The sequence below is a fragment of the Aethalodelphis obliquidens genome, unplaced genomic scaffold (assembly GCF_003676395.1).
Source record: "Aethalodelphis obliquidens isolate GAN/ISIS:26980383/991018 unplaced genomic scaffold, ASM367639v1 scaffold12, whole genome shotgun sequence".
In the NCBI taxonomy this organism is placed as follows: Eukaryota; Metazoa; Chordata; class Mammalia; order Artiodactyla; family Delphinidae; genus Aethalodelphis; species Aethalodelphis obliquidens.
The window spans coordinates 31067034-31090163 of record NW_020837956.1 but is presented as its reverse complement, the minus strand read 5'-3'; the positions used below and the strand labels follow the sequence as shown (position 1 = coordinate 31090163).

General features: G+C 37.7%; 1 long non-coding RNA gene across 1 annotated transcript in view; it reads right to left on the bottom strand.

The window, feature by feature from the left end:
* LOC113624035 (uncharacterized) overlaps nucleotides 1–23130 on the bottom strand; it is a 218353-nt gene that overhangs the window by 1481 nt on the left and 193742 nt on the right. The window contains exon 3 of the long non-coding RNA XR_003434175.1: nucleotides 3486–3603. This is a non-coding gene — a long non-coding RNA (uncharacterized LOC113624035). The remainder of the gene's footprint in view (nucleotides 1–3485; nucleotides 3604–23130) is intronic.

Genomic DNA, 23130 nt, shown 5'->3' with positions numbered 1-23130 from the left:
TATGTAATCAGGACACATTTTAGGGAAAACTAGATCTCAGTTTACAGCGATATTAACTAGAAGTTGGTCAGGCAAGAAGACAGACAAGGGCAATCCAAGCAGCTTTTTCTGAATAAGAAAAGGTATGGAAGAAAGAGACAACATAGTGCTTTTAGGAAAATATAAACACTTCTCTGATTCTAAAGAGTATAAAGGAAAAAGATTGACTGGCAAGGAAATTGGAGAGATAGGTATGATTTTCTTCTAATCATAAAGTGGAAAGGAGGAGTCATTTATAAAAGTATGTGACATCACTGTAGAAGACCTAATACTATATGTAGAAAACCCTGAAGACATCACCAAAAAACGACTAGAGCTCATCAACAAATTCAGTAAAGTTGCAGAATACAAAAGTAATACACAGAAATCTGTTGCATTTCTATACACTAACAACAAACTATCAGAAAGAACTTAAGAAAACAATCCCATTTAGCATGGCATCAAAAAGAGTAAAATACCTAGAAATAAATCTAACTAAGGAGGCTAAAGACCTGTACTTGGAAAATTATAAGACCCTCATGAAAGAAATTGAAGGTCACTCAAACATATGGAAAGAGATATCATGTTTATGGATTGGAAGAATTAATATTGTTAAAATGATCATACTACCAAAGACAACCTACAGATACAATGCAATCCCTATCAATACACTATGGCATTTTTTTACAGAACTAGAACAAATAATTATAAAATTTGTATGGAAACACAAAAGATCCTGAATAGCCAAAGCAAACTTGAGAAAGAATAGAGCTTGAGGAATAAAGCTCTTTGACTTCAGACTATACTACAAAGCTATAGTAATCAAATCAGTATGATACTGGCACAAAAAAAGACACATATATCAATGAAACAGAATAGAGATCTCAGAAATAAAGCCACACACTCATTGTCAATTAATGTACAACAAAGGAGGCAAGAATATACAATGGGGAAAAGATGGTCTCTTCTATAATGGTGCTGGGAACACTGGAAAGTTACATGTAAAAGAAGGAAATTAAAATATTTTCTCACACTATGTACAAAAATTAACTCAAAATGGACTAAAGGCCTAAATGTAAGAACAGAAACCATAAAAAATCCTAGAAGAAAACATAGGCACTCTGTGACATAAACTGTAGCAATATTTTTTTTTGGATGTGTTTCCTAAGGCAAAGGAAACAAAAGCATAAATAAACAAATGCGACATATTTAAACTTAAAAACTATTGCACTACGAAAGGAAAACATCAACAAAACAAAAAGACAACCTACTGAATGGGAGGCAATATTAATATTTGCAATGATATGTCCAATAAGGGATTGATATCCAAAATATATACACAGCTCATACAATTCAATATCAAAAAAACAACCTGATTATAAAAATGGACAGAAGATCTGAATAGACATTTTTCCAAAGAATATATACAGATGGCCAATAGGCACATGAAAAGATACTCAACGTCGTTAATCATCAGAGAAATGCACATCAAAACCATTCAACAGGGCTTCCCTGGTGGCACAGTGGTTGAGAGTCCGCCTGCCGATGCAGGGGACACGGGTTCATGCCCCGGTCTGGGAAGATCCCGCATGCCGTGGAGCGGCTGGGCCCGTGACCCATGGCCGCTGAGCCTGCGCGTCTGGAGCCTGTGCTCCGCAATGGGAGAGGCCACAACGGTGAGAGGCCCGCGTACCGGGAAAAAACAAAACAAACAAACAAAAAACATTCAACACCTATTAGAATAGCTATCATCAAAAAGACCACAAATAACACAAACTGGTGAGGATGTGGAGAAAAGGGAACTCTTGTGCACTATTGGTGGAAATATAAATCGGTGCAGCCACTATAGAAAACAGTATGGAGGTTCCTCAAAAAATTAAAAATAGAACTACCATATAATCCAACAATTCCACTTATATCTGAAGAAAACAAAAGCACTAATTCGAAAAAATACATGCACACTAATGTTCATAGCAGCATTGTTTACAATATCCAAGATATGAAAGCAACTTAAGTATCCATCAACAGATAAATGGATAAAGACAATGTGAGATACACACACACACACACACGCGCGCGCGCACACACACACACACACACAAACACACATACACATATGCAATACTACCCAGTCATAAAAAAGGAATGAAATTTTGCCATTTGCAACAACATGGATGAACCTAGAGGGTATTATGCTTAGTGAAATCAGTCAGAGAAAGAAAATACTATATGTTATCACTTATATGTGGAATCTAAAAATAAAACAAATAAATATAACAAAACAGAAACAGACTCACAGATATAAAGAACAAACCAGTGATTATCAGTCAGGAGAGGGAAGTGGGGAGGCGGAAGATAGGGGTAGGGGATAGAGAGGTACAAACTACTAGGTGTAAAATAAGTTAGCTACAAGGATTTATTGTACAGCATGGGGAATATAGCCAATAATTTATAACTTTAAATGGAGTTTAATCTATAAAAAATTTTGAATCATTATGTTGTACACCTGAAACTAATATTGTAAATTAACTATACATCAATAAAAAGTAAAAAAAAAATTCTTTGGAGGTGCTACCTGTTAATTTAGGGCACAAAAAAATGCATGTGATAAATTCACAGGGCCCTCTTACTGTTTCAAAATTCAGCCATGGTGATTGTATTCTGGTGTTTAGAAGACCTATAACCCTGTGGACACTCAGTAAATGTTTTTACATATAAATGAATGAGCACACAGTGATTTCACTGATTCCAGTACATAATAGGAAGAGAATACTTGTCAGTGCAGACACTGGCTATCTACTAATGTTCTTCTGTTGCAGTTAGAAGGCTGAGTAGAAGGTAGATGCCAGCTTGGCTCTTTGGAAAGCCCATTTTCTAGATTGCCATTTTCAGTCCAAATAACACTGGACACAACTATCTCTCTTAGCCAATCCATCATTATGATGATCAAAGGATCTGGGGAGAAACACTGTGCTTTCCTCAGTAACGCATTCCCACCACCATACCAAGGAGACCTCAAATTACTAACCTCGGTAACCCGGCTACTGAGTGAAAATAAAGAAACCAGCAGCCAACAAACAAAGGAATAAATAAAACAGTGACATCACTAGAACATTACTAATTTCTTCAGAACAAAGATAGGTCTAACCTTACGCAAAAGTATCAAAAAGGCACAGAAAAAGATAGGCAAGAACTGCAGGTATCATGGTGCCTTTGAGTCTATGGCTAAACTCTGAGATACGCCACACATTTGTCTCCAGGGAGGTCTGGATATTTCCAAGCCAGGACTACACTGATCAAGAGGGATATCCTAAAGCTGAGCCATTCAAGATTTACTTTGTGATGTGCCAGTTTGATACATTTTTACCATGAAAATGAATTCTCCATTTCCCAATTGTTTTCCCCATTTTAACAAGCAGTTCTGTTCTGCATAGACTAGGACCCTGTACAGAAATGAATGTTCCTACCATTCTGCAGTCTCTGCAGGATGTTTCCAGATTTCATGGAACCCAAAGCTTGCATGGTGTAAAGTACACTTTGAGGTGAGGACAGATGGGGAGGCAGGCAGCCACATGTTGTTCTGGACTGAAAGAGAAAAGAATAACGGGAAAAGGACTTAGAAAAGTGGGGAAAGGTCAATCCAGCCATTCATTTGAATGCCAAATCAAGGAGTCTGGACATTTCAAGCAAGCTCATGAGGTAATCGTTACATAATAGTGATTTATGGTTATCTTTATAAACTTATTCTAATGTAATTTAGCTGAAACGTGATCCCTCTTTCAGGTGATGAAACAATAAACTACTGGCTTACACTGTGAAACCTTGAAGCCAACTTAGTTTTTCTTAACGGCACAGAATCCTTCTGAAGTCACGATTTGGAAGCCTTTTTATTTCCTATAATTTTGTGCCTTTTCATTTATAAAACAAATCTGGATATACAATGGGAAGTGATTACCAAGTAGTAATATTTCAATGTGAGCCTAACATCCTTTATTCAAATGCAAAACAAAGACATTTCACCTTTAAAATAACCATGCTGGTTTCTAAAGTAATTGAACAGACAAGGATATGTACAAGGATATGCCACCATGTACTCAGTGATTTTCTCTGTTTCTATCTTTCTCTGTCTCTGTCTGTCTCTGTCTGTCTGTCTCTCTCTCTCCCTCTCCCTATATATATATAGGGAGAGGGAGAGGGAGAGAGAGAGGGAGAGGGAGAGGGAGAGGGAGAGGGAGAGGGAGAGGGAGAGGGGGAGGGAGAGAGAGTTAGGAGTTAGAAACCACATCTCTAAATTTAACAGAGAAAAATGTAATATAATTAACTCAGTATAAAAAATTTTGACTAGATAACTGGTCCTACTAGAATACTCCAGCACTTCGTAGCTTCTTTTTCTTCCATAAATTATTTTACACATTTGGTTCCACAATTAGCTGCATCAAAATTCTGATTCCTATTTCAGAAAGTTGTACTGGTATTCACGTACTGTCTTATGCTCACTTTGCACATTTAAAGTCAGGTAGAATGAGGCCTTACTAAATTTATCATATTGTAATTTAATTTACTTTGGAATCCTTCATGACTCAATGCAATTTAATTGAGTTTCTACCATGCATAAGGCCAGCAAGTCACTTCTGAGAAAGGGTAAGACCAAATTGGGAAGAAAATCCTATGTCCAGGTACAATCCCAAGAAGGTTTCTTATTGTGTTAGCTCTTCTGAAAGAATTACTCACTAGAAAATGAGCATTTCTAGCTCCCAACATAGAGCAGTTTATGATTTACCCACCAGGGTAGAGGGCTTGGTGTCATTATCCCAGCAACAACCATTGTGAGTCCTCTGGTTTGTGGCTCACTTCCAGCCCATGCGCCCACACACACCCAAGCCTGTTTTCTGCCTCAGTGCATGCTACCCACAACAGTCTACTTCTTTTTCAAGCACCAAAGTTTCCTTTAAAAACTCCATCATGTCTCTGTTATAAAGATCAACTTAAACTAAGGATCTATTTTTTCAGTCACTTAAGAGTGCTAAATGCCTGGTTAGATACATCACCATAGTACCTAGGTTTTTAGCAAAAAGGTTATTTCATTCATTCCCACATGCAAAGAGACTGCAAACTGGAAGGAAGAGCGAAGTGCTGGGTACTCAGCTGGTTCTCTCACTTAGGCCTGTGACCTAGAGTAAGCTATTTAACCTTCCTCTGCCTTGGAATTCTTACGTTTAAAATGCATATTGTAAAAATCCTTATCACACAAGGCCTGTTGCATTCAGAATTTTGTTCCCCATGATCTCTGTGCACTGATGTTGCTTCCATGGTTATGTTGCATTACATGACGAATGGGATCTCGTAGCTGTAATTAAGATTACTAATTAGTTGACCTTAAAAATAGGAAGCTTATCCTGGGTCATTCAGGTGGGCCCAGTGTAATCATATGAGCCCTCAAAAGCAGAAGAGGAAGGCCTAGAGATCTGACTCATGAGAAGGATTCACCAGCCTTTGCTGGCTTGTCCAGGGGGCAGGTGGAAAGCATGACGATGAAATAAATGCTTCCCACAACCAGTGAGTGCGGAAGAGGATCCTGAGCCATGGGTGAAATCTGCAGCCTCAGGTAGTACCTTGACTTTATCATGGGAAGACCCTGAACAGAAAATCCAACCACACTGCGTTGGACTTCTGACCTACAGAACTATGAGGGAAATAGTGAGTGTTGTTTTAAGCTACTAAGTTTGTAATAATTTGTTTAATTAGTTATGAAGCACTATACAACTAATGCATGGTCAATGTGAGAATTAAATGGTAAATTTAAGAAGTCATTGTGAACAATAAATATCCTTTGTGTATTAGTCAGAGTGTCCCAGAGAAACAGAACCAATAGGATAGACAGATATAGATATAAATATAAAACTTATCATAAAGTATTGGCTCATGCAATTAGGGAGACTGAGAAGTCCCATAATATCCTATGTGCAAGCTGGAGACCCAGAAAACCTACAGTGTAGTTTGAAGGCCTGAGATCTAGACAGCAGATGGTATAGATTCCAGTTTAAGCCTGAAGGCCTGAGAATCAGGAGTGCTGCGGACAGAAGATCAACGTTCCAGCTCAAATAAATAGGTAGAGGGTAAATTCAACCTTCCTCTGTCTTTTTGTTCTACTTAAGCCCTCAGCAGATTGGATGATATCCACCCACATCGGAGTGGGCCACCTACTTTACTCATTCTACCAATTCAAATGCTAATCTCTTCCAGAAACATCCTCACAGACATACTCATTGATAATATTTAACCAGATATCTGAGCATTCTGTGGTCCAGTTAAGTTGATACATAAAACAACCATCACACTTTGTTTTTGCTATTACCATTTTTTCCTTTAATAGTAATTCCCCGTGTCTCTGTGATTTCCAGAGGTTTTGTTTGTCTGCTGTGTTCTTGTTTGGGGCTGGTTTTTTGTTTGTTTTTGAATCTTTATTATTTCCAGCTTTGTTAAGGAATGACTGACAAATAAAACTGTAATATATTTAAGCACACATGATGATTTGATATACGTATATACTGTGAAATGACTATCACAATCAAGTTAATTAACCCATCCGTCACCTCACATCCTTACCATTTTTTGTGGTTGTTATTGTTATTTTTGTTGTTTTGGTGAAGACGTTTAAGATCTCCTCTCTTAGCAAACTTCAAGTACACAATACAGTATCAATAACCATAGTTACCGTACTGTACATTAGACCCTCAGAATTTATTCATCTTATAACTGAAAGTTTGTACTTGTTGACCTATAAGATCAGGAACAATACAAGGGTGTCCACTCTTGCCACTTCTGTCCAGCATAACCCTAGAAGTCTTAGAGCAACTAGGCACCCATTCAGTCAACTAGAACATAAATAAAAATCCTTGGTCTAATTCTGTGCTAAAAACAGACTTGTTTTTCATCAGGTATCACTTTATGTATACCTCTCTCCCTAGAAAAACACTTCAGAAAAGATAGCTTTTACTGAAGAGCAAAAACTAAGATCCGTTTTTACTCCCTACCACGCATACGTTTTTAAGAAACCATATTCTATTTCTTACATCATCATATCTCAAACTTTCTCCAAAAATAAAAAGAATTTTTATTAAAATATTTCATATTTCCGTCTATAGTTTTTCAGTAATTAGTTAGGTATCACAATGAAAGATACAAATTTTGTCTATGGTAATAAGGCACATACAATATTTTAAAACTATTTCCCCCTGATTATCATTAAACCTGTTCTAGGTTCTAAAGCAATTTGGGGTTGCAAATACGGCCAGAATGTGTTTTTGTCTGTATTCTGGTTCCACTAAGTATGCAGAACATATAGTAGTTGGGAGCTCATACCCTGAAAATAGACAACTTCAGTTCTGTGTTGCAGCTCTGTCACTTTCTTAGCCATGACTTTGTGCAAGCTATTTAACACTCTAAGCCTCAGATTTTTCATCGTAAAATTCATTCATTCATTACACATACTTGTTGAGTAGCCATCATTTTTATCATCATTATTATTATTCTGTTCAAACTTACGTGACATACATACCTATGTCACTGTACTTGACTAAAACAATTACAGAGTATTCAACTAGTTGGTATAAAACATAAATAGCAAAGTCATAACTTAGTTGGCAACACTAAGGTCAAGTGTGAGAGCAGTGTGCCTCCTTTCAATGTTACCATAGGTGTCTGCACTTAAGAGCTTGGTAGTATTTTTCACAGTGTTCAGTGATTATGTATTTGTGCCCCCTCCTCCCTGACTTGAAGACAGGGGCTATATTATCCACCTCTCTATTTCCAGCTGCTAATACAATACCATGCACAATATGGTAGAGTTTAATAAATGTTTTCAATGAGTAAATGAATGAATGAATAATGAAACATATGTAGTGAGAAATAGGAAAACAATTAGAAAAACAAAAAACCTCAACCTGGGGGATATGCTTTACTCTCTAACCTGTCACAGAATATCTGTAAATCAGAAGACATTTGGGAGGGGCTTGAAAGAAGAGACATCTATGTTGGAATTCTATGTTGTAAAGTTTACTACAGTAGTGATTAAAGGACAGAAATGACAATCTCAAGAGTACAGAGATGCAGTCTCAGAACTTGGGGGAAATGGATTAGAAACCCTACATCTTTAGACTGAACTTTAAGCAATTGTAGACAAAGATGGAGCGCTACTAGCCTTTTTTTTTTTTTTTTTTTTTAACATATTGGCACTAACACCAAGAAATGACCATCTCGGTGGGCCAGAGTGAAAGGCAAAGGCAGGAAAAGATGACTATGACATAGAACCAAGTAAATCAATGTGGAGATAGACATGACCCAGAAGATGTCACTCAAGTCAATTGAAGCTAAGCTTCAGTCATACTTCTGTAGAACAAATAGAACAGCACATTTGGCTTATGACCATATCACTCCAATCTCTGACTCCATCTTCACATTGCCTTCTCCTCTATGTCTTCTCTTCTATCTGTTCTCCTCTGTGTATCTAGTATAAGAAAATTTGTCATTGGAGTAGGGTCTACCCAGATTAACCAGGATAATCTCATTTCAAGATTCTTAACATAATTACATCTAAAAAGACCCCTTTTCTAAATAAAGTAACATTAACAGTTTCAAGATATTAGAACATGTACATATCTTTTGGGGGGCCACATTTCAACCCACTGCAGGAAGGACACTTTGCAACTCATTTCATGAGGCCAATGTTACTAAAATACCAAAACCAGACAAAAACATCACAAAAAAAGAAAAGTACAAATCAATCTCTCTTATTAATATAGCTGCAAAAAATTCTCACCAAAGTACTAGCAAAAAGAATCTAGCAAACTATAAAAAGAATTATATTTCACAACCAAGGTGGGGGGGATTGAGAGAGAGAATATCAGTAGAATAAAGAACGAAAGACATATGGTCATCTCAATGAATACAGAGAAGTATTTGACAAAATCCAACACCCTTTCATCATAATACTCAACAAATTCAACAAACTAGGGATAAAAGGAAAATTCCTCAACCTGATGAAGGAGAGCTATGAAAATCCTACAGCTAACATCATACATATGTTGAAAGACTACATGGTTTCCCCATGAAGATCAGGGACAAGACAGATATCCTCTCTTCTATTCTACATTGTACTGGAGGTTCTAGTCAAGTCAATGATGGAAGGAAGGGAGAGAAAAAAGAGAAGAATGAAGGAACAAAGGAAGAAAGAAAGAAAAGGCACCCAGACTGGAAACGAAGAAGTGAAGATACTACCTCTACACACAGAAGACATGATTTTGTATATGGAAAATCCTAAGAAATCCACTAAAAGTCTACTAGAGCTAATAAACAAGATTGGCAAAGTTGCAGAATACAAGATCAATATATGAAATGAATTGTATTTCTATAAACTTATAATGTCTAATTCAAAAATAAAATTAAGAAAACAGGTCCTTTTATAATTGCATCAAAAAATAAAATACTTAGGAATAAATTTGACAAAAGCAGTGCAAAACTTATATTCCTAAAACTAAAAATCATTTTGAAAGAAATTTTAAAAGACCTACATAAATGAGAAGAAATCCCACGTTCATGATTAGGAAGTCTTAAAATTGTCAAAATGGGCTTCCCTGGTGGCGCAGTGGTTGAGAGTCCACCTGCTGATGCAGGGGACACGGGTTTGTGCCCCAGTCCGGGAAGATCCCACATGCCGCAGAGCGGCTGGGCCCCTGAGCCATGGCCGCTGAGCCTGCGCGTCCAGAGCCTGTGCTCCGCAGCAGGAGAGGCTGCACCAGTGAGAGGCCCACGTACTGCAAAAAAAAAAAAAAAAAATTGTCAAAATGATAATACTCCCAAAATTAATCCATTGATTTAATGCCATCCCTATTAAAATCCCAGCTGGCTTTGCAGAAGTTGAGAAGCTGATTCCATATTTCATGTGGAAATGCAAAGGGCCCAAAATTGGCAAAAAAAAAAACTTAAAAAGGAAGAACAAAGTTAGAGAATTTACACTTCTCAATTTAAAACTAAGAGCTACAGTAATCAAGACAGTATGTATTGGCATTTGATAGAACTATAAATCAACTGAAGATTATTTAGAGCCTAGAAACAAACCCTTACGTTTATGGTCAACTGATTTTGGACAAAGATACCAAGATAATTCAATGGAGAAAGAATGATAGAAATAGAAATGCATCTGTATGTTCACTCAAAGACATGTATAAAAATGTTCACAGAAACACAATTAATAGTACCAAACTAATAACAGTAGAAATATATGGGTAATATACTTTTTATGTGCATACAATGGAATAATTTACAGCAATGAAAATTAATGTATTATTTATGCATACATTAATAAAATACAAAATTGTAGAGTTGAATGACCAAAGTCATACCTATTTATTTACATACTGTATGACAGTATTTAAAGTTTAGCAAAACTACGCTATGCTATTAGAAGTCAAGATAGTGCTTGCATTTGAGGAGGAGGGGTTGCGTAGTGATCTATCAGAGGCATAAGGAGAGCTTTTATAGTGTTAGTACTATTTATTTCACAGTATGAGTGGTGATTATATTGGTCTGTTTACTTTGTGATAATTCGTCAATATGTACAATTATGATTTACACATATGACTGCATAAATGCTATGTTTTAATAAAGAAGTTTAACTGGGAAAAAATGGATAGTGGCATGCACAAACCAAACAGCAATGGTGAAAAAGCAGACCTAGGTTCTCTTATCTTCTGACACCTGGTCCACTGTCTTACCATGATACTGTATTCCCCCATACTATTCTTAATACAGTCAAATCAGATAGCTTTTAAAATTCAAGTTCATAATAAAAATAATGTTCTTTTTAACATATATTGCTAACATATTATTGTGCTCAGGTGAGACTATTTTTCTTGAGTCCATCTTAGAATTGTTGTCTACTCATAACCCATAGGGAAATATTTTAATCTAACAACTAATTTGAAATCATAACACAGAGCTATGTGTGTAAGTAAATTCTATTCAATATTAATCCCTAAGACTGTATCATTCAATCTTTTCCTTAGATTTTATTAGGTAATGTCTGGATTTTTAAATGATTTTTTTAAATATATAAATTTATTTTATTTATTTATTTTTGGCTGTGTTGGGTCTTTGCTGCTTCATGCAGGCTTTCTCTAGTTGCTGCAAGCTGGGGCTACTCTTCATTGCAGTGCGCTGGCTTCTCATGACGGTGGCTTCTCTTGTTACAGAGCACGGGCTCTAGGCGCGCGGGCTTCAGTAGTTGTGGCACACAAGCTCAGCCGTTTTGGTGCACAGGCTTAGCTGCTCTGCGGCATGCGGGATCTTCCAGGACCAGGGATCGAACCTGTGTCCCCTGCATTCGCAGGCGGATTCTTAACCACTGTGCCACCAGGGTAGTCCCTAAATACTTTGTTCTTTATCTTCTGACAATAATGTGCCTTGATATTTTCTTTTATTGATTGTATATATTTTATGATCTGGTTAACACATATAAGAAAACAGCAAATTTAAGTTTCAAATGTCCGTTTGTGGCTTTTATTCTACATTTCATTCAGGTTCACTACAGCTCTAAATTTAAAGTCTCATAAAAGTTTGCTACAGTATATGAAATGTCAATATAATTATTTTTATACTTGGAGACAATAAAATTGAATTTTTACTGTTCAACTGGGATATTCACATAAGTAAAGAGTCTTTAAACTATCTATATACACTGCCTGCTGTAAAAATCAGAGCCATAGTTATTTTAGTCCCTCTAGTTAAAGTGACAGTGTGTTATATGGCTCTTATGATTCTTTCCCATAATTAGCCAAAGATTTTACCTATTTTGACACTAAGAAAAGACAGCCTCTTCAATAAGTGGTGCTAGGAAAACTGGACAGCTACATGTAAAAGTATGAAATTAGAACACTCCCTAACACCATACACAAAAATAAACTCAAAATGGATTAAAGACCTAAATGTAAGGCCAGACACTATCAAACTCTTAGAGGAAAACATAGGCAGAACACTCTATGACATAAATCACAGCAAGATCCTTTTTGACCCACCTCCTAGAGAAATGGAAATAAAAACAAAAATAAACAAATGGGACCTAATGAAACTTCAAAGCTTTTGCACAGCAAAGGAAACCATAAACAAGACCAAAAGACAACCCTCAGAATGGGAGAAAATATTTGCAAATGAAGCAACTGACAAAGGATTAATCTCCAAAATTTACAAGCAGCTCATGCAGCTCAATAACAAAAAAACAAACAACCCAATCCAAGAATGGGCAGAAGATCTACACAGACATTTCTCCAAAGAAGATATACAGATTACCAACAAACACATGAAAGAATGCTCAACATCATTAATTATTAGAGAAATGCAAATCAAAACTACAATGAGATATCATCTCACACCAGTCAGAATGGCCGTCATCAAAAAATCTAGAAACAATAAATGCTGGAGAGGGTGTGGAGAAAAGGGAACCCGCTTGCACTGCTGGTGGGAATGTGAATTGGTACAGCCACTATGAAGAACAGTATGGAGGTTCCTCAAAAAACTAAAAATAGAACTACCATATGACCCAGCAATCCCACTACTGGGCATATACCCTGAGAAAACGATAATTCAAAAAGAGTCATGTACCACAATGTTCATTGCAGTTCTATTTACAATAGCCAGGACATGGAAGCAACCTAAGTGTCCATCATCGGATGAATGGATAAAGAAGATGTGGCACATATATACAATGGAATATTACTCACCCGTAAAAAGAAATGAAATTGAGTTATTTGTAGTGAGGTGGATGGACCTAGAGTCTGTCATACAGAGTGAAGTAAGTCAGAAAGAGAAAAAGAAATACCGTATGCTAACACATATATATGGAATCTAAGAAAAAAAAATGTCATGAAGAACATAGGGTTAAGACGGGAATAAAGACACAGACCTACTAGAGAATGGACTTGAGGATATGGGGAGGCGGAAGGGTAAGCTGTGACAAAGTGAGAGAGTGACATGGACATATATACACTACCAAACGAAAAATAGATAGCTAGTGGGAAGCAGCCGCATAGCACAGGGAGATCAGCTCGGTGGTTTGTGACCACCTTGAGGGGTGGGATAGGGAGGGTGGGAGGGAGGGAGACGCAAGAGGGAAGAGATACGGGAACATATGTATATGTATAACTGATTTACTTTGTTATAAAGCAGAAACTAACACACCACTGTAAAGCAATTATACTCCAATAAAGATGTTTAAAAAAATAAAAATAAAAGCAAAGAGGCCAATGATGACACAAAGAAACTTATAAAGGATACATTAAAAGAAATATTTTACTGCAGATGCCCTGAGCACAGCAAGCATTCACTCTATGTCTAGGATTTCTTTCTTGCTATAGGCTAAATGATTGTGTCCCTCCAAAATTCCTATGTTGAAATCCTAATCCCCAGTGTAAGGGTCTTACAAAGTGGGGTCTTTGAGAGATAATTAGGCTGTAAGAGTGGAGCCCTCAAGAATGGGATTAGTGCCCTTATGAAAGAGACCTCAAAGCTCCTTCCTCCCTTTTATCATGTGAGGACACAATGAGAGGACAGCTATCTCTGATACAGTTTACGGGCTGATTCCCCAGACACTGAATCTTCCAGAGACTTAAATATAGGCTTCCAGCTTCCATAACTGTAAGAAATAAATTTCTATTGTTTTAAGCCACCCAGTCTATTGTACTGTATATAGGAAGTTTGTTACCTTCTCCTTATTTGTATGTTTATCATATACTTTGATATTTGAAATGTTATATGCTGGAAAGGCCACTTATATTTCTAGAATAGGTTGGATTTTATGCAACCTTTCTTTCTTGAATTAACAGCAATTAAGAAAATAAAAAACAAGACAAGAAGAGCAATAACAGCAAAATATACAATGGTGTGTTCTCTTACTACCCTGGGAGGGATTGGAATCTCTAAGTTATAATAATTATTATAAAAATGAATTGTCCCATTGAGTTCAGGCTGGAGCTGAATAATCTACACATGGGTTGGAGAAATCATATCTGGTGCTTCTGTTTTCAAGTAAAAACTGTATGTATCTTTATGGGGAGAAGTCTCAAGGGGGGCAGTGAGACCTCCAGTGTAAGTGATCAGGCATAGCCTAGATGACTGCACTCAGAAATGCTTTCACTTATATGTGAAATCTAAAAAACAATGAAATGAAATAAACTGTACTCATAGATACAGGAACAGACTGGTGGTTTCCAGAGATGGGGAGTAGGGAGTGGGCAAAATAGGTAACGGTGGTCAAAAGGTACAAACTCCCATTATAAGATAAATAAGCTCTGGGGATGTAATGTACAGCCTGGAGACTAAAGTTAACAATGCTGTATTGTCTATTAGAAAGCTGCTAAGAGAGTAGATCTTAAAATTTTTCAACACAAGGAAAAGAAATTTGTAACTATGTGAGGTGATGGATATTGACTAAACTTACTGTGGTAGTCATTTCACAATATATACATAATCAAACCTTCATGTTGTGAAGCAAAAACTAATACAATATGATATGTCAATGATATCTCAATAAAACTGAAAAAAATATTTTTAGTACAGTTGATTTTTTACAAGTGAAAGCATCAGAGACCTTCAAATTCCTCTCTAACACAGAGAATCTTTGAATTTACTTCTGAAAAGCAATGAACTTGTCCTGACAGTTGGATAAACTGCAACTGATCTTGGACTGTAAAAGGTCCACACAGGTCTAAGGCAGTCATTGCTTTCATCACCAGGAGAAGTTCCTGAACCCTAATACCTTTTTTGGAAATAAAAATGAGAAAACCATATAAATGGTTTTAGTCATCTCAGAAATTAATGGGTCAAGGATCACCTTATATTTTTTCATACACAGTACTTGCAATGCAAATATTTATTTTCAGAGTTCGGTAAATTATTCTAGTCTGCGGAGAAAGGAGTAAAAAGAAAAGAACCACAGGAACCGAAGAGGATGTAGGGCTCAACTAGATCCTTTGGGGAAAAGGAGCCCTGCAGAAAATAATTACTTCTCCTCATCATCTGCTTGCTCAAACCGAGCCTGTGCATCTATGCTAGTACTTTCTCTGACACCTGACATTTTGAAGAAGCCTCGCTTTTTCTGTCTGATCACTCTCATATAATTAACATTCCTCCAAACATTTTCTACACAAGAGTCTTGATTTGGAAACTAAAACACCCATCCCTGTGTCAGAATTATATGACTTCCTCCTCCCATCCAATTTAAAGCTTTTTCTTACCCCTACAGTAGAGGGAAAAGGGCCTGTATGTGCTTGCTTTCCAGCTCCCCTGCACCTCTCCATCCTGGCTGGCCATAGTTTCAGACCCTCCAAGGTAAGGAACAGGGAAAATGATATTAGGGGGAAGGGCATAGCCTCCTTGGGCAGCAGGGTGTTTAAAACTAGTTCTTCCTCTCAAAGATGTGTGGAGAGCTCTTAGGAGTTTCTCATAGTTGCACCTGCAGGAGACTTCCAACTGCAACTCCCTTCATGCAGGCACTATCTCCAGTCTGGCTGGTTACTTCTAATTCCCTCCTCAGCCCCTGGACAGCTGTTAGTTCTCCCCCTCTTTGGGGATTATTTGCTTCATTGGGCACTTCTCTCAGAAGAATCCAAGATGGCCCCGACCAGCTCCCTCCTGGGGAAACACACAGTTAATTCCCTGTTTAGCTCTCAGAATTTCAACTTCTGACACAGGTTGCTTCTACCAGACTCTCCTCTAGTGACAAATTTTGGAGCATAAACGTTGCCTGGTACCTTCACCTCAAAACTCTAAGAGGCATAGGTCAACTATTCTGAGTGTTTCTCTAAAGTTCCTTACGTGGTCTTCCCTCCTGTACGGGGAAGAGAGGGGGTGACAGGCATACACTGTATATCAACAACTTTCTCAAAAAAAAAAAGCTTTCTTACCCAAAAAGGACTCCCTTTTCAACCTCTCCAGTCTTAAGAGGTAGATTTTCATATTTGAATTTACCTTTAGGTAGATATTAAGATCTTAAAATTGAAGACTCAAATGTGAGGCATTTCATTAGCCAAGGGATCTATCATCTTTGCTTTGATTACTCTCAGTCTTTGGGACTCTTAGCCCAAAATGAAATAGAAAGAGTCCCATATTGCCATTCTATTTTATATTGATGTAGCACCTGGTTATCCCTCTTGCCACCAGCTGGAGAACGCCACAAATCTCTCCCAGAGTCAGACTACTACTTATGAGTTTGGGGGATGAAAATGTGCTTTTCAGAGTTGCTGTCATCCACATTCTAATCAGCTCTTATGCAAGGTTAATCTACCTCCCAATGACACGAGACAAAATTAAGCCTCCATAATAGGTATCTTACACACCTCTGGGGTGACAGAAACATAAGGAGAAAGCCACCCTAGAGCAGAAGTAAACCCAACCAAGAGTGTACGTAAATGGAATCAGCTTGTGGCTATGCAATCTATGTGTTTAACACCTAGCATAATGGCTGGCATATAGTAAATACTAAATATGTTGCATTTGTCATGTCATCCCTACCGAACCTCACTTTTCAAATGAAGAAAACAATACCAAGAATTTGCCTATTTTTCCCCATTCTGAAGAGAAAGATCACATGATATAATACATATACAAGAACATATAACCTCTTTGTGTGTTGTGCATGTATGCCATCCAGAAATATTCCATGAAGCTAATTATCTGATGGAATGGATTAAGTGCTAATTTTGAAAATAGGGTGAAATCTACATCAGTCATGTGAAGAATGCATGGAAGATAATATTTTCATCTGACACAAGAAAAATAAGACTAAAGTGGTGGTTTTGGGCCTTACTGAAAGCCGCACAAATCAGAGGCAGATTTCTCCTCATTCCAACACTAGACAGAACAATGAGGGAAGCATGATGAGAAGTTCTACTTTCCAACTTTAGAAGAAAGGCTAGGAGTTGGGGTTGATTCCCTGATGATCCACTCTCATTCTTACAGACATTGCTATCCATTAAGGCACCCATTAGCACAACTCATGACTGAGAGACAACGATGCAATCTGTTTTCATCAAAGAAAGAAAGAGAAGATTGCCAGGGATTTGTACATAATTTAGGATATAGTACGACATTTGTCAGGCTTTTTCAGCATTGCCGTTTTACTTATAAACAGTTTAGAGGAGGAGTATTTATAGCCCTTCGACCTCTCCCACTGGCCCTGAAAGAAATTGGATTTCCAACCAAATCCATTTACAAGGAGACAGCTATTCATTCTAATAAAACCACATGGTAAGTACATTAAGTAGGAAAAAAAATGTATTTTGATAAACAGAGAGACATTATACCCACAGGAATGGCAGCAGACTCAGTGAAAGTTAAGCTTGGCGGCTTCCGATCTCACTTGAAATTTTCCCAGCCCTTAAAACATAGCAGTACTACAATAGGTACTACAGTAGACTGCTTCAGAGTCACAAGTTCAATTAACCACAGGGCCCAATTTCAGCCTTGACAGTTGGGGCATGAGGTGATGTATGAAGAAGAAAAATGCCACAAACCCCTTAAAAGGAATTTCAATTTTGAATCTACTTATATATAGCCCTAGCACAAGAATTAACATGGAGAGGTTACCAGAGGATATGGAATATATTCACCTTTGAAAAATGTTTTATCTATTTGGAGAGAAAGGACCAGCATATGCAAAATAGAACATTACAAAATTGAACATGATTGAAAGTTAAAAACAGACTGTCAACTATTAGAGCAATTTGGGCAAATTCAGATGAACTTCCTTGTAGTTCACCTGTAGGTGAAAAGGATATGAATTCAAAAGTTTGGAGAAAATATAGACTGAGCTTGGAAATTGAGAAGAAGTGAGAAAGAAGGTATTAATGATTACACGCTTGTTTCTGACTTAACGGACTTAGTGAATGGTGGTGACATTCACTACGATGTGTAACACAGAATGAGAATTGGGAAAAAATATGATGGGTTAGTTTAGATGTGTTGAGTCTGATTGTTCTATGGGGCATTCAACAAAAAAGTCCAGCAGTGGTCTGGTAATATAAATGGAGTCCAATAGACATATAAATGCTGGAGATGAAGAACTCACAGTTATTGGGAATTAAGATCAACTCTAAGGTATCAATATCTTGCTTTCCTTTCAGATTATATGCGTTAACAGTGCTTTGTTAACTTCATCAAATTCTAACCTTGTCTTTAAAGAAAGATGTGTTATATTTAACAACACTTGAATTGTTAAACAAATAACAATACATATACACATAATATTCAGCACACATAAAAAATACTCAAGTATTGCTTTAGAAAAGACATCCCCAAATTGTCCCTAATTTTTAGATCAGCTGTAAATGACGCTTTAGATTCATTTTTAGTTATCTCTGACAACACTTCTGGAATTAAGTTCCTGAAAAGAATCAACGTTGGCTCTCTGTAGGCCAGGCAGCATATAATTCTGTGTTTTCCAACTTGGGAAAGTCAAAGAAATATTCCGCAAGATTCAGTTATCTGCATCTGCTGCACTGGGGGACTGTCACTCTCTGGAACTGGGTTCACTCGTCCGAATGCTAGTCAGTGGAGTGTAGCTAGTGCTGTTTCTGCTGGGTGATCCACAAGCAGCAGCAAAAATCAGAGAATGTAAGTAAAACAACACACACAGATTCCAGCCCTCAGTGACGATGTCATAAATGAGCAAAGTTCCAACTAAGCTTGGAAAAGACACGGAGAAGAAATTATACATCAAGCAGAAAATGGGACTTTGAGAGTACATGACAAGAAGCAGTTGCTTCTTTACCTTACACAAAAGTCTTCCAGTATCTCTAGGTACTAGAGACTAAACCTAGTTTCTTTACCCATCGACAAAATGAAAGAGCAAGTCTCCATGTGTTCTGATGAGAATTGGAAAGAAAATTCCAGTTTCTCTCAACAAATCTATGCAGCTGATTAACTAGACCAAATGCAATGAACAGGGGAAAATAAGTACCCTGAGAAATACCAACATAGAAGAAATGGGCAGGGCACAAGATGCCTGCAAAGATGTTCCAGAAGGAGATAACAGGACCCAACTGAAATTAAAATAATAAACTTTGGGGTGTTAAGAATACTTAGAGGATTCTGGTGCATAAAAGTGCTATGTGATTAAAATATTATTTGTATATAATTAATGCAAGACTGTAATTCAGTGTCTAATATAGAAAAGAATGAGGTTAGAGGACTGTGTGTGCAGAGAAGAACCCAATAAGGACAAGATGAATCTCCCGAATCTCAGTGGGAAAGAAGTTTCTCTCACTCTGTTGATTTCAGAGAAATATTTTTTTTTTAACTCAGGTGCTTGGATATAAACAAAGTTTCAATAAGCAATATTTATGATATTGTGCAAAATCGGTGGATTCTTGGCAAATGGAAAGTCAGATCCTAGCCCAATAAATGTGGAAGAGAGCTGGTGCCAAGGAAAATGAGAGATGTTTGTGACAGAGCAGGAGACGTGAGAAAAAATATTTGACCACACCACCCTGTGTTTGGGGAAGAGTTTCTACCCTGCCTGTGAGTTCGATTTTCCTCTTCAAGGCCACCATTACTGAATGAGATTGTTAATACGCTTCTAAGGGGGCTTCTGATTCAAAGCAAGCTACGTAAACCCTGCTATCATATTATTTACTTTGCTAATATCCTTTGAAAACCTTATGTTAATAGGATTGTGCAACAGTAAAATTTTTCCAAGTTCAGTGACAACAAACCTACAGCCAAGTCCTGCCAAATACGACTCTGACACTTTTGAATATTCCTTATTTTTTCATTTGCATTGACTTGTCGCTGCCATTACTCTCCTGGACTTTTCTACCCATATCCAACTGATTTTTCTATCTACATTTCTCATCTCTGCCATTCATCCTTCACACTGCCACCAGAAAACAGCGTTAAAATTATTAGTGATCTACATAAAAATAAATAACTATTCACCTTCTAAAAACAAAATGCATTTTTCTCCCCATGGTACTCAAAACATAAAAAACTGGTCCCAACTTTTTTTTTTTTTTTTTCATCTGCATCCTTTATTGCTACTCCATCCTCCATCATCCCACCACTCCATCATCCTTTCCAGTTTGAGGGCTGGATAAATCACAGCTTTCTGTGGACTACTCTGCTATGCATTTATGCAATCTTGATGTTGGCTGGTATCTCCCTACCCTTAGATATTTTGGAAGTTTCATTATAGTTCTAAATTATTTACTTCTCCTTTCTGTAAAAAGATCAAATCTTTCCACCACACTTGGATCAGGCCTAGCCATGTGACTTGTTTGACCAACGAAGTGTGAACAGAAGTAACATTTCTTTGCAGAAGCTTCCAGAGCCATGACAGAATTCTGACACTATTCTTTTTCTTTTGCCATGAGAACAGCATGTCCCAGTTAAGGGCTGCTCCCTCAGCTTAGATGACAGAATGGAACTCTGCAGTACAGAGCTAAAGTGAACCCACACCCAACATGAAACATAGGCTAGATTGCCTTTGCAAACTACTCAGCAAAAGTGGACTGATGCAGAGATCTGGTTAAATAAGGTCCCAATACTAGCTCCAGGGCTGTGGCAATTCAAAGTCCTCCCCAACTTTTCATGTCTTACTTCCTCTTACATACTCTTCTCTGGTTCACTTCAACGAGTGCTACCTGAATTCTGTCCCATATAAAACCTACGCTCAACGCACAGCCCCTTTATAGTTCTCTGTAAGAAATCTAATCATTCTCAGGAGTTTAAGAAGTTGGCAACATTCAGGAACATTTATATGGTTGAGAGATTGGATGGTGCCTTGCAGTATACAGTCTTCTGTTCACGCTGTCGCAGCTCCTCATATGCCACAGCCTTCCAAAACCTTGCTGCAACTCAGGACTCTCTCCACCTCCCACAGTGCTGCCCTGGGACGGTAGGTCAGCAACACACTCCTCTTGCATCTCTGTCTTGCCCCACAGAGCAGCATGTTTTCCCCAGATGTATTCTCATTATTTATTTAAACCAAAATTCCATTTGCTATGAAACCATATTTTAATGCTATTACAAATAACGTTCTACCTTGACAGATAATACCTAAAATCCTATCAGACTTCTCCACTGCAACAGCACTTTTAAATCCATTATCTTGTCATATCATCTCTATTTTTCTCTCCATCTCTGTGAAGGCAAGTGCCTTGACTCATATAATAACATGGAGTCTGCAGCTCTTTGCACAATGCCTGACATATAGTGGGCACTCAATCAATATCTGTGGGTAAATAATGAATGAATAGAAGAAAACACGAACATCGTTATTAAGTGACAAGCCAAGTACCTAAAGGTGCTTTTGCTTCTAAGGAAGCTAAGTAAACCCTGCTGCCATAATATTTACTCAGTTAATATCCTTTGTAAACCTGTGTTAATAGGACTATGCATAAGTAAAATTTTTTCCAGCTCAATGACAACATAAGGGGCAGAAGTGGGGTTTCAGCTAATGTCTCTGATTCCAGTCCCCATGGCCTTACTGCACTCTGCCTCTGCCCCAGACTCACAACACTTTTACTATGGAGGGGTGTGGACAGAGGTAGAGTGAACACAGTCCTCTGATTTCAAAGAGAGGGTTAAAGTATCAGACAAGAATTGAACTAAAAGGTTCTCAAGGTTACTTACAAACTGAAATTTTAATGAGACATCTAAGAATAATCTGAGATTTGCTATAGGTAGCTGTAAAACGGGATTTTCCCTCTAGAACGTATTTCGTTTACATTCATGAAACTGTGTGGATGCAGATCTTATAAATTCAGCTCACCTGGATGTGCCAGAGGGACGATCTAGAATGAGATGTTAAAGTCATAAATTCTACAAGCAAACGCTGTCTTCCTCACTCTGCAACGATAGATGACAAGCTGTTTTTGCCTGTTAAATAATTCATCCTCCTCAGTGTTTACAGGTTGACAAACACAAGAGGATTTACACTTTCCTAATCACACTAAACTCTCCATTTTGAAAGCCTAGAGTCAGTTTTTGTAAATGCACAGGTTTATTATTCCCTGGCTGTTGTTGTCACAGAGTGAATAGAGTCATAATTCTTTCCTAGAAACATATAACCTGGAATCAGATGACCTGTAGAGAGGTTTTAGCTCAACTACTTATTGACTGTGTGACCTGGGGCAAGGCGCACAAGTTTCAGGTTTGCCATCTCTAAAGCAGGATTAAAATAAACAGAAGTGAGCAGTGAGGATCCAATGAGATAAGACAGTGACTTACAAACTCTATTCTATGGAGACTCAGAGGTGGGGAGAGGCCAAGGAAGAGAAGCCACAGCCCCTTCCCCATCCTCCACTGCTTGGACCAGAGAAAGTCAGCTTTCAGCTTTTCAGATCTCAGCTTCAGGCCTTCAAATCTCCAATTCAATTTTTTGTTGACCACATCCGTGGTTGCTTCCAATAAGAACACTCTCTCGCCATTGTCCGATGCTGTAGAGTTCATAGAGCACGTCCGTATACGTTATCGCATGTATAATCCTTACCGTGACACAAGAAAATTCTCTCTCCCACTTGCATGCTGAAAGACTGAGCCCCTAAAAGATTAAGTGACTTGCTGTAGTTCCCAAGATGACGCAGCAGTAGCTCCCAACCAGAGAGAGGCATGGTCTTCCTGCAACTCTGGGCGGCCTTCACACATTCCTGTTTTCTCCAATACATAAGATACCATCTTTAATTTGAAAACTATTTGCCTTTTCAGATAACCTATGTTCTCACAATAAACAAGCCACATTTTCATTTTTCTTCAAAGAATGAAACTTCTGGCTTATCTTAAGAAGAAGGTAAAAGCATTGATTACAAATCTGATAGGACTTATAACACAGCCCATGTTTCTCTTTGTAAAGCCATAAAGAACACACTGTCCCCAGAGCATGGACAATCCTGGCCCCAGCAGAGCACACTGGGAGGGACAATTGTGACTAGATGGAGACAGCAAACGTATCAGCAGCAAGGGTCACAGAATTTCCTTGTCAATGATACTAACTTTCTTCTCATTTAAGAGGAGCAACTATCTGGAATTTTTTTTTCCTAGTTAACATTCTCCGTCCATCTCCACTGT